The following is a 10,018-nucleotide window of genomic DNA, read 5'->3' as shown; positions in this document are numbered from 1 at the left end:
GTTCCTGAGGATGTTCATCTGACCCAGACTCCAACAGAGAAGATGGTGAAGGACATTATAGAGAAGCTACCCAGCAACAGCAACAGTATATATATATATATATATATATATAGCAGATCCTGTTTAGCTTGTGGCCAACCAAAGTCTCCTTACCTTGGTGATGGCTCCTCAATACATTTCTTTTATCAGGCTAGTGATGTTAAGTAATTCTACTGCTCCAAGAACATCTTTAAGATATACTCAGCAGAGGGCCTAACAAATCCCAGAATGTCTTTTGAAAACTTTGCAGACACTCCCTTCCTTAAGATGTAGTTCGAGGCCTTTAAGCAGAAATGGGCAGAGAGGGTGATTGAGGAGAGAAGCAAGAGGAAGTCAGTAGTGGAGCATTCTTCTCGTCACCTGTGAAGATTCTGCCACCACCCACTGAAACAAGGACCCCTGTTAAAGTGTTTGCCCTGTATCAGGTTCAGGGAATAAGTGCATGACATTAAAATGCAACACAATCCAAGTAGTTTGTGTATTTATTTTGATATGTAATGTTATATACAGGGTTCCTACCAGTGGCGTAGCCAGAATTTTATTTTGGGGGGGGCCCATCTAAAAATGATATATATATGACACTAATAATGACTACAATGACACTAACAATTCTTAACTTCTAAAAGAAATGCAAAATCAATCTGTAGTTATTAATAGAATAACGAGACATAAACCTTTACATTCAATCGCGTTTGGTCCCATTTATATTTGATCACAGTGCATACTACATATACAAACTTTTACTCTCAAAGTGCGCACATTTGTAGAAATACACGTTTACCTCAGATTTCATTAGATAGAATTTATAGAACATGTACGCAGAGCTTCATAATTACAGAGGTCATAAAATGTTGTTTGCTAGGGGGGTACGGGGGCATTGTCACGGGAAATAAAGAGGGATGCAAGTGCAAGTCAAAATATCTAATTTATTTGAGCTTCACGCCAGAAAGTCAGCTGAAAAACACACAGACAGCAGGAGAGCGGCGACACAGGGACCTTGGTGGGCCGCGGTGAGATGATCGTGGTGAAGTCTGTGGGAGTGAATGAGAAGTGAAGAATCCAACGATGAAACAGTAATCCAGAGTGAAGACACGACGAACAACTCCAAACGGAAGCACACAGCGGCGACGCCCACATGAAACAATTAACGTGACAGCACAACATAAACACAGACCACAGAACGAGACTGCGGATCTTCAACCGTGACAGTACCCCCCCTCCTAGGAACGCCTCTCGGCGTTCCCAGGAGCACCTACCTGCCGATTGTAATCATCGATAAGGGAGTGATCCAGGATGTCCCTCGCAGGAACCCAACTTCTCTCCTCCGGACCGTAACCTTCCCAGTCCACCAAGTACTGAAATCCGCGTCCCCTCCTTCTCGAGTCCAGAATGCGATTAACCGAATAGGTGGGTTCCCCGTCTACGAGACGCGGCGGTGGAGGAACCGGGGTAGGCGGATTAATGTGTGAAAGAAACACAGGTTTGATTTTAGACACATGGAAGGCGGGATGAATTCTCCTGTACGCTGGAGGAAGTTTGAGTCGGACTGCCACCGGACTAATGATCTTGGTGACAGGAAACGGGCCAATGAATTTGGGAGCAAGTTTATTGGAGAAGGAACGGAGAGGAATGTTCTTGGTAGAAAGCCACACTTTTTGACCCACGACGTATACGGGAGGCTTCGACCGGTGGCGATCAGTCTTAGCCTTGGTGCGCGCCCCCACTTGGAGAAGAGTCTCACGGGCTCTCGTCCAAGTGCGGTGACACCTCTGGATGAAGGCGTGAGCGGAGGGGACCGCGACTTCGGATTCCAGACTGGGAAAGATAGGTGGCTGGTAACCTAAACTACATTCAAACGGTGAGAGGCCCGTGGAAGACACTGGTAACGAATTATGTGCGTACTCAATCATAGAGAGTTGCTGGCTCCAGGAGGAAGGATTCTTGGAAACCAAACATCGCAGCATTCTTTCCAAATCTTGGTTAGCTCTCTCGGTTTGACCATTGGACTGGGGATGGAACCCAGAAGAAAGACTAACAGTCGCCCCCAGCAACTTACAAAACTCTTGCCAAAATTTGGACACAAATTGGGGCCCCCTGTCGGAGACCACATCCATCGGGAGGCCATGTAACCGAAAGACGTGATCAACGACAGTTACCGCTGTCTCCTTAGCAGAGGGTAATTTAGGTAAAGGGATGAAATGCGCCGCCTTCGAGAACCGGTCCACCACGGTCAAAACAACGGTGTTCCCCTGGGAGGGTGGGAGGGCGGTGACAAAATCTAGCGCAATGTGGGACCAGGGTCTTGAAGGGACAGACAGCGGTTGGAGCAACCCATCTGGGGGATGATTGGAGGTCTTACCAGTGGCACAAATCGCGCAAGCCAAAACAAAATTGCGAATGTCACGAGCCATGGCAGGCCACCAGAATCGTTGCTTGACCAAAAAACTGGTGCGATTAACCCCTGGATGACAGGCTACGTTGGAACAATGCCCCCACTTGATAACACTGGACCTTAACCTCTCCGGCACAAATAAACGGTTCGGTGGGCATCCGGGCGGAGGCGTTACCCCTTCTAAGGCCGACTTGACCTTCGATTCGACCTCCCATGTCAGAGTGGAGACCACTAATGTCTCAGGAAGAATACACTCGGGAGTAGACGGGCGTTCGGAAGGATCAAAAATACGAGAAAGAGAATCGGGTTTGATGTTTTTAGAACCCGGGCGGTACGAGAGAGAAAAATCAAAACGTCCGAAAAAAAGTGCCCACCGAGCTTGCCTGGAGTTTAGTCTTTTAGCCGTTCTGATATACTCTAAGTTCTTATGGTCAGTCCAAACAATGAAAGGTACCCCGAACCCTCCAACCAATGACGCCATTCTTCCAACGCTAACTTGACTGCCAGCAACTCTCTGTTACCAATGTCATAATTGCGTTCGGCTGGAGATAAACGATGAGAAAAAAACACGCAGGGGTGGATCTTGTCGTCTGAAGGAGATCGCTGGGATAGAACTGCACCTACCCCCACCTCTGACGCATCGACCTCCACCACGAACTGACGTGAAGGATCAGGGGCTATGAGGATGGGAGCCGAAACAAAGCGGCCTTTCAGTTTGGCGAATGCAGCCTCAGCTGCATCGGACCACCTGAACGCCGTTCTGGGGGAGGTCAAGGCTGTCAGAGGCGCGGCTAGTTGGCTGAAGTTGCGAATGAACCGCCGGTAAAAATTAGCGAAGCCCAGAAACCTCTGTAGGGCCTTACGGGAATCCGGGCTTGGCCAATCCACCACAGCCTTAACCTTGTCAGGATCCATGCGAATTCCCTCAGACGAGACGATGTACCCTAGGAAAGAAACAGACTGTGCATGAAAATCGCATTTCTCCGCCTTGACAAAAAGCCCATTCTCTAGCAGCCGCTGAAGCACTCGTCGGACATGTTGAACATGTTCCTGGAGAGACGAGGAGAAAATCAATATGTCGTCCAGGTAGACATATATGAACTGGTCCACCATGTCTCTCAACACGTCATTGACGAGTGCCTGGAAGACCGCCGGGGAGTTGGAAAGCCCGAAGGGCATGACCAAGTATTCAAAGTGCCCCCTAGGGGTGTTAAAAGCGGTCTTCCATTCATCCCCCTCCCTAATGCGGACCAAATGATAAGCGTTCCTTAAATCCAATTTCGTGAAGACGGACGCTCCTTGCAACCTCTCGAAGGCTGAAGACATCAACGGCAAAGGATAAGTATTCTTTACCGTGATGTTATTCAACCCCCGGTAATCAATGCAAGGTCGCAAGGAACCATCCTTCTTTCCAACAAAAAAGAACCCCGCCCCCGCCGGAGAAGAGGAAGGGCGAATTAACCTAGCTGCTAGAGAATCAGAAATATATTTCTCCATGGCCTCCTTCTCGGGAACGGACAGAGAGTACAACTTGCCTTTAGGCGGAGACTTACCGGGAACTAAATCTATAGCACAGTCATAGGGACGATGCGGAGGAAGAGAAGCAGCTCGGGACTTACTGAACACTTCCTTCAGGTCAAGATACTCCGCGGGCACGTTTGACAGATCTGCAGCCTTTTCCTGTAACACAGAAGGAGACACAGAAGAACAAGCAGACACAAGACAAGACTTATGACACTGAGTGCTCCATTCCAAGACAGTGTGCTGACACCAGTCCACCTTGGGGTTGTGTTGTGTGAGCCAGGGGTGTCCGAGAACAATGGGGGCCAGGGGTGAATCCATGAGAAGGAATGGAATAGACTCAGTATGATTGCCAGAAGTGATGAGGGTAATGGATGTGGTGGTGAGTGTTATGTTGGGTAGATCCTGGCCATTGAGAGTGTTGACGGAAATCTGTTTCGTGAGAGGAATGATGGGTAACTGAAAGCGATGTGCAAACTGTGTGTCCATGAAATTACCTTCAGCCCCCGAATCCAGTAGAGCGTGACAGGTGAGCGTGTGTGTGGCCCACCTCAGTCTAACCGGGAGAAGAGTGGATGGTGAGGACTTTTCAGGGGAGATCCCACCCGATAGTAGCCTCAACGTTACTACCGGGCTCGATCTTTTACCGGGCAGTTGTTCAAGAAGTGCCCAGCCCCTCCACAGTAAATGCACAGTCCTTGGGATCTCCGCCGCTCTCTCTCCTCCCAGGAAAGCCGAGCTCTCCCCACCTGCATGGGTTCCGGATCGAAAGCGGGGCCGACCGTGTCTCTGTGGTTGACTCCTCGAGCCTCAGCACCCCGGGATGCGAAGTCGGAACGAGGAAGATTCTCCAGACGGTTGATACGGGCATCCACCCGTAGTGCAAGATCAATCAGTCCATTAAGACTCTGAGGTAAATCCAAAACGTAGATCTCCTTTTGTACACGGTCGGCCAACCCATGCAGGAAGACGTCCCACTGCGCCTCCTCGTTCCAGTTGCACTCCGCCGCCAGTGTTCGGAACTCGATGGAATAATCAGCCACCGTGCGATCTCCTTGCTTGAGTCCCGTCAAACGTCGGGCTGCGTCCTTTCCTGTGACCGCACGGTCAAACACTCTCTTCATTTCGGCGGCGAGTGTCTGGAACGAGGAACAGCAAGGATCTTGATTCTCCTACACCGCCGTTCCCCACAAAGCTGCCTGCCCGGCGAGCAAGGTTAACACGAACGCCACCTTGGACTCCTCCCTTTCAAAGGTGCGTGGCTGGAGAGAAAAATACAGTGAACACTTGTTCAGAAAGGCTCTGCAAAAACTCGGCTCACCGGCATATGTCTGAGGTGTAGGTAAGCGTGGTTCAGGTTGATCTCCTTGCGGGGGTTGTGGTGGGGGAACGGGCGGTGTGGGCGGCGCAGCGGGACCTCAAAGTTCTTGTAGCTGTTGGGAGAGCTCGGACACCTGTGTCACCAATGCCTGCACGGCGCGTCCGGTAGAGGAAATGCTCTCCTGCTGTTGATCCATCCGTGCAATGCTGTGGTTGATAAAATCCGTTAATGCTGCTGAACTTGCTGCATCCATGTTGTTGGTCAGATCGTTCTGTCACGGGAAATAAAGAGGGATGCAAGTGCAAGTCAAAATATCTCATTTATTTGAGCTTCACGCCAGAAAGTCAGCTGAAAAACACACAGACAGCAGGAGAGCGGCGACACAGGGACCTTGGTGGGCCGCGGTGAGATGATCGTGGTGAAGTCCGTGGGAGTGAATGAGAAGTGAAGAATCCAACGATGAAACAGTAATCCAGAGTGAAGACACGACGAACAACTCCAAACGGAAGCACACACGAGGAAACCAGGAAACAGAACAGGGAACTCCAACAACGATCTGACAAACACGAGACGAAAGACAAGGGAATAAATAGGCAGTCCAGATTGAACACAGCTGCCGCTGATCGGCAATCAGCGGCGACGCCCACATGAAACAATTAACGTGACAGCACAACATAAACACAGACCACAGAACGAGACTGCGGATCTTCAACCTTGACAGGCATGCTCCCCCGAGAAAATTTAGATTTTCTTGGTGTACATATGTGCATTTTTAAGACGTTAAGGCCAACAAATCGGACAACAATGGCTTTAAAACTATGTCAACAAATACATGCATGCACAGTTTTGAGGCAGCTTTAATAGCATGTTTGGTAATTTCATTTTCAAACGACGGTCATTGCTCGTAGTTTCTATTGCGCTTTTTTAAAGCTATAATAAAGTAATTATGCAGCGCGCGCCGGCGCATTTGCTCATGCAATTCTTGAGTGCGCGCCACGAGCACAGTAGCCTATAACGGCTGATTGGACAGTCGTGTTATTTTTTTCTGAGTTTTACCGACATAGGCTTACACGATCTCATCTGACCTCTTCTAGCAACATTAAATCCAGGAGAGAAGACAATTCTAGAGAAAATGCATGTTTGATTTACATGGAACAAAGTTTGAGCACGCACAGCCGCACTCGCAATATCTGAGCGAGAGCAAATAACGCCACGGAAACTGTCTCAAATTAACTATAATGACGAGAAGAAAGCTGTGTGCGCTGCAGTCAGAGGTTCTTGATTCTCTAACGACTTTTTATTGGTTAAAATGAATGGAGAGTATCTGAGCTCGAGCATCCACCGGATTTCACTGCATTGAGATGCGCGTCCTGGAAACGGGAAGCCTCGGGTGCGGCTTCACATTGTCACTCACCGCATAATAACGAAGTCTCACGCGCAAAGATATAACAGCAGAGACTACGCGCAACACGTGAAATAATCAAACCAATAAGTCTAAAAACAGCTGTTGCATTTTATCGCGCAGAATATGCATCAGTGTAAATCAACATAAAAAATAAAAATCGCTCAGAAATCTGGGGGGGGGGGGCTGCATGTTAATGAGGGGGCCTAGGCCCCCTCAGGCCCCCCCGTGGCTACGCCACTGGTTCCTACACATTTTCCATTTCAAAATTCCATACTTTTCCATACTCAAATTTCCAGACCTCCTTCCAAACGATTTTCTGCCATTGGTAAGCCTCGGTCTCCTTTTCTATGTTTTCTCCACTTCATCTCTGGACTTCTGGTTGTACCTAGGATAGCTAAGTCCACTAAAGGAGGGAGAGCGTTTTCACATTTGGCTCCGAAACTCTGGAATAGCCTTCCTGATAATGTTAGGAGCTCAGACTCGCTCACCCAGTTTAAATCTAGATTAAAGACGCATCTCTTTAGCCAAGCATTCACATAATGCATCTCATACCAGATCAACTGCACATGACTATCTTTGCTTAAAGTTATGAACAGCAGCTACGCTAATTATTCTCCTTTTGCTTTTCTGTTTTACCTCGGGACACCCGCCCTGAGGTGACTAGAGAGGACTTCAGCTTCAGTTTGGATCCAGCCTCTTAAGAAGACCTCAGACAACCATCACCTGTGAAGAGACGGCGCCAGCTCCTGCGAGGACTTCAGAAGACGCAATCATCTGGATCAACATTCACATTGCACAATCTCTATATCCTAATTTATTGTTAATGTAATTCATCTTCCAGGAGCTCTTTGCTTCTACCTTCAGTTAAACTGCTAACAGTGATTGTAATTAATTACCTAAAGTATATTATTTGCTAACTACATTCTTTAAATTGTAATGTTGACATCCATTTTCTGTAAAGCTGCTTTGAAATGATATGTATCGTGAAAAGCGCTATACAAATAAATTTGAATTGAATTGAATTGAATTGATTGTTTGTATTTCGGGTCTTACAGTCTTTTAGTGATTTTTAAATTAGTGTTTGATTGTTGAAATCAAGTTTGGTATTTACTATTCACGTCTAGGCCCTTCTCTTCTTAATACCACATGCCTGTTGACTTTTGTTGGGGATTAATCTACAAGTACTAATATATTCCCTGTTTAAAAGGGTGGCGTAGTGACTTAGTTTGTTTCCATTTCTGACCATACCACTTGCTACATAGGTGTAAATATTTAATTTGTTTAACATTCTAATAATTCGACGCATTCACTAGAGTAGCCTATGACTACGAGTAGCCTACACAAGTGCAGTATCAGTTTCCATAATATTTTAGAAATTAATAAGTTTATATACATCTGCAAAGTCAAAAGATTTGTAAAGGTTGATATGTAGGAAGTAAGTTGTTGTAAAGGGGTCTGGGGGCATCCTGCCCCAGGAGAAGATTTTTGTGATTTTAACATGTAAACGAAGCATTCTGGTGCACTCTGACAAGAACATAAATGGAAAAAACTAAATTTGCTTCAAGTAAAAAATAAAAAGGGTACTAGGTCTGAGCACTGACAAATTTCACAATTGAATGCAATTTTGATTCAGAAGCTTGTGATTTGATTTTGATTTGATTACCTTTGATTCAGTATTGATTAATTTGGGGCCTATCAGGTCCAGTACATGGCAAATTTCCTCAAAGAAAAAAATCTCTCTCAACTAATGCTGTAAACTATAAAGGGAACCACAGCTGGTACATCATTTATAATATTAGGTTAAAATTGATTTGTAAGCTACTTACATATAGGCTAAATTACACATAAGTAAGTTATAATAACGTTATAATACATTTTTAATGGCAATTATTTTTCTGTTGGCCTAAACATTTAAATGGTGGCTGTCATAAAACAGATTTATACATTCAATATCGAAGCACATGTTAAACTTAGCATTTAATTAAACAAACTTGGGCATTCACCTTCCTTTTAGTTTCCCTAGAGCTAAAAGGATCTTCTGTTTTTACCCTATTTTTTTTTGTTGTTGTTGTTTTTTTGTTTTGTTTTTGTTATTTTACCATCACCATCTTCCCTCTTTTTATAGGATTACAGTAGTTCTAGGAACTGTTGTTTCCTTAATGAGGCATAATGAGTTATAGGTTATTACTATCCTAATGTCTATCTCTTAGCTACCCCTCCTCACTCCTTAGTGCCGAGTACATGAAGTACGGCCGCCGTCCAGTGCACTTTTGGCTCCGGAAAGGACTAGAAACTCTTCCCGTTGTTTCTTTTCCTCTGACCTCAAGGCATCTGGCGTTTCTCTGTTAGCCTAGAGATTAGGTCATTACTTGAACCAGTGACACCTGCTTAACCATATTTCCTAACAAAACTAAATAGGTAAAAACCTCTTTCCTTTCCTTCCTTTCCCTTTTCTTATTTCATCTTTTTTCTTTTTTCTTTTACCAGTTTGTTCTATTCATTTACCTTATGGTGATAATTTCTGGAAAGGAACCATCAGTATTCTGAGTAATAGTTTAATGACGTTTACCAGCCCCGTCATCAGTCAACACAGCTTACAGCCATCATCCAAGATCAATTACACCCCTTAGTCTCATACCGGCTTCCCCCACTTCAGCCACTCACTCCCTACATGGCCCACATAGCTGTACGAACTTGCATTTGCCTGTGCCATCTCTCTCTCATGTCTCCAAAGTGTGTCAGTCTGCCCAGGACATCCAGCCCTGCCATCCAGGACCCCCTGGAGACCCAGCGGAACAATGTGATGGTTGCCCTTCAGCCAAAGCAGTCAACGACCTGCAACCGCAGAGCAAGGGACAGCGAGATCGGCAACACCAGTGGACACTGGACACCTGGCCTGAGCCACAAAGAGCTTCATCCTCTCCTTAGCCCATGCTCATAAGGGCTTCCAACAGGAGGTAATTTAACGAACGCTGCAAATCACTGAGTTCCACAGAGAACCAACCCAGTCAGCATGAGAAGGCACAGGACAGAGGCAAGGACCAAGACTCCCCCAACCCTGCACAAAGGGGGGAGGGGCCAGAGCCTGCAGCTTAGAAGACCACAGCGCCAATGCCAACATAATAGACATTCCCTTTGCCCAAAGTCCCTGACTGGTGTGATCCACCAAGACAGACTCTCTGTTCTGGATCACACCCCACCAGATTCACTATGATTTTTGACTTAACAGCCAGAAAAACTCCAATCAAACTATCAGCAGCTGAAGCCAGTCTGCATAAAGGATTTCCCAGACCCAGAAGCCTGAATGCAGATTGAGTGCTGCCCCCGACACCAAGCAGGG

The sequence above is a fragment of the Megalobrama amblycephala genome, linkage group LG14 (assembly GCF_018812025.1).
Source record: "Megalobrama amblycephala isolate DHTTF-2021 linkage group LG14, ASM1881202v1, whole genome shotgun sequence".
Lineage (NCBI taxonomy): Eukaryota > Metazoa > Chordata > Actinopteri > Cypriniformes > Xenocyprididae > Megalobrama > Megalobrama amblycephala.
Note: the sequence above shows the minus strand (reverse complement) of the source record.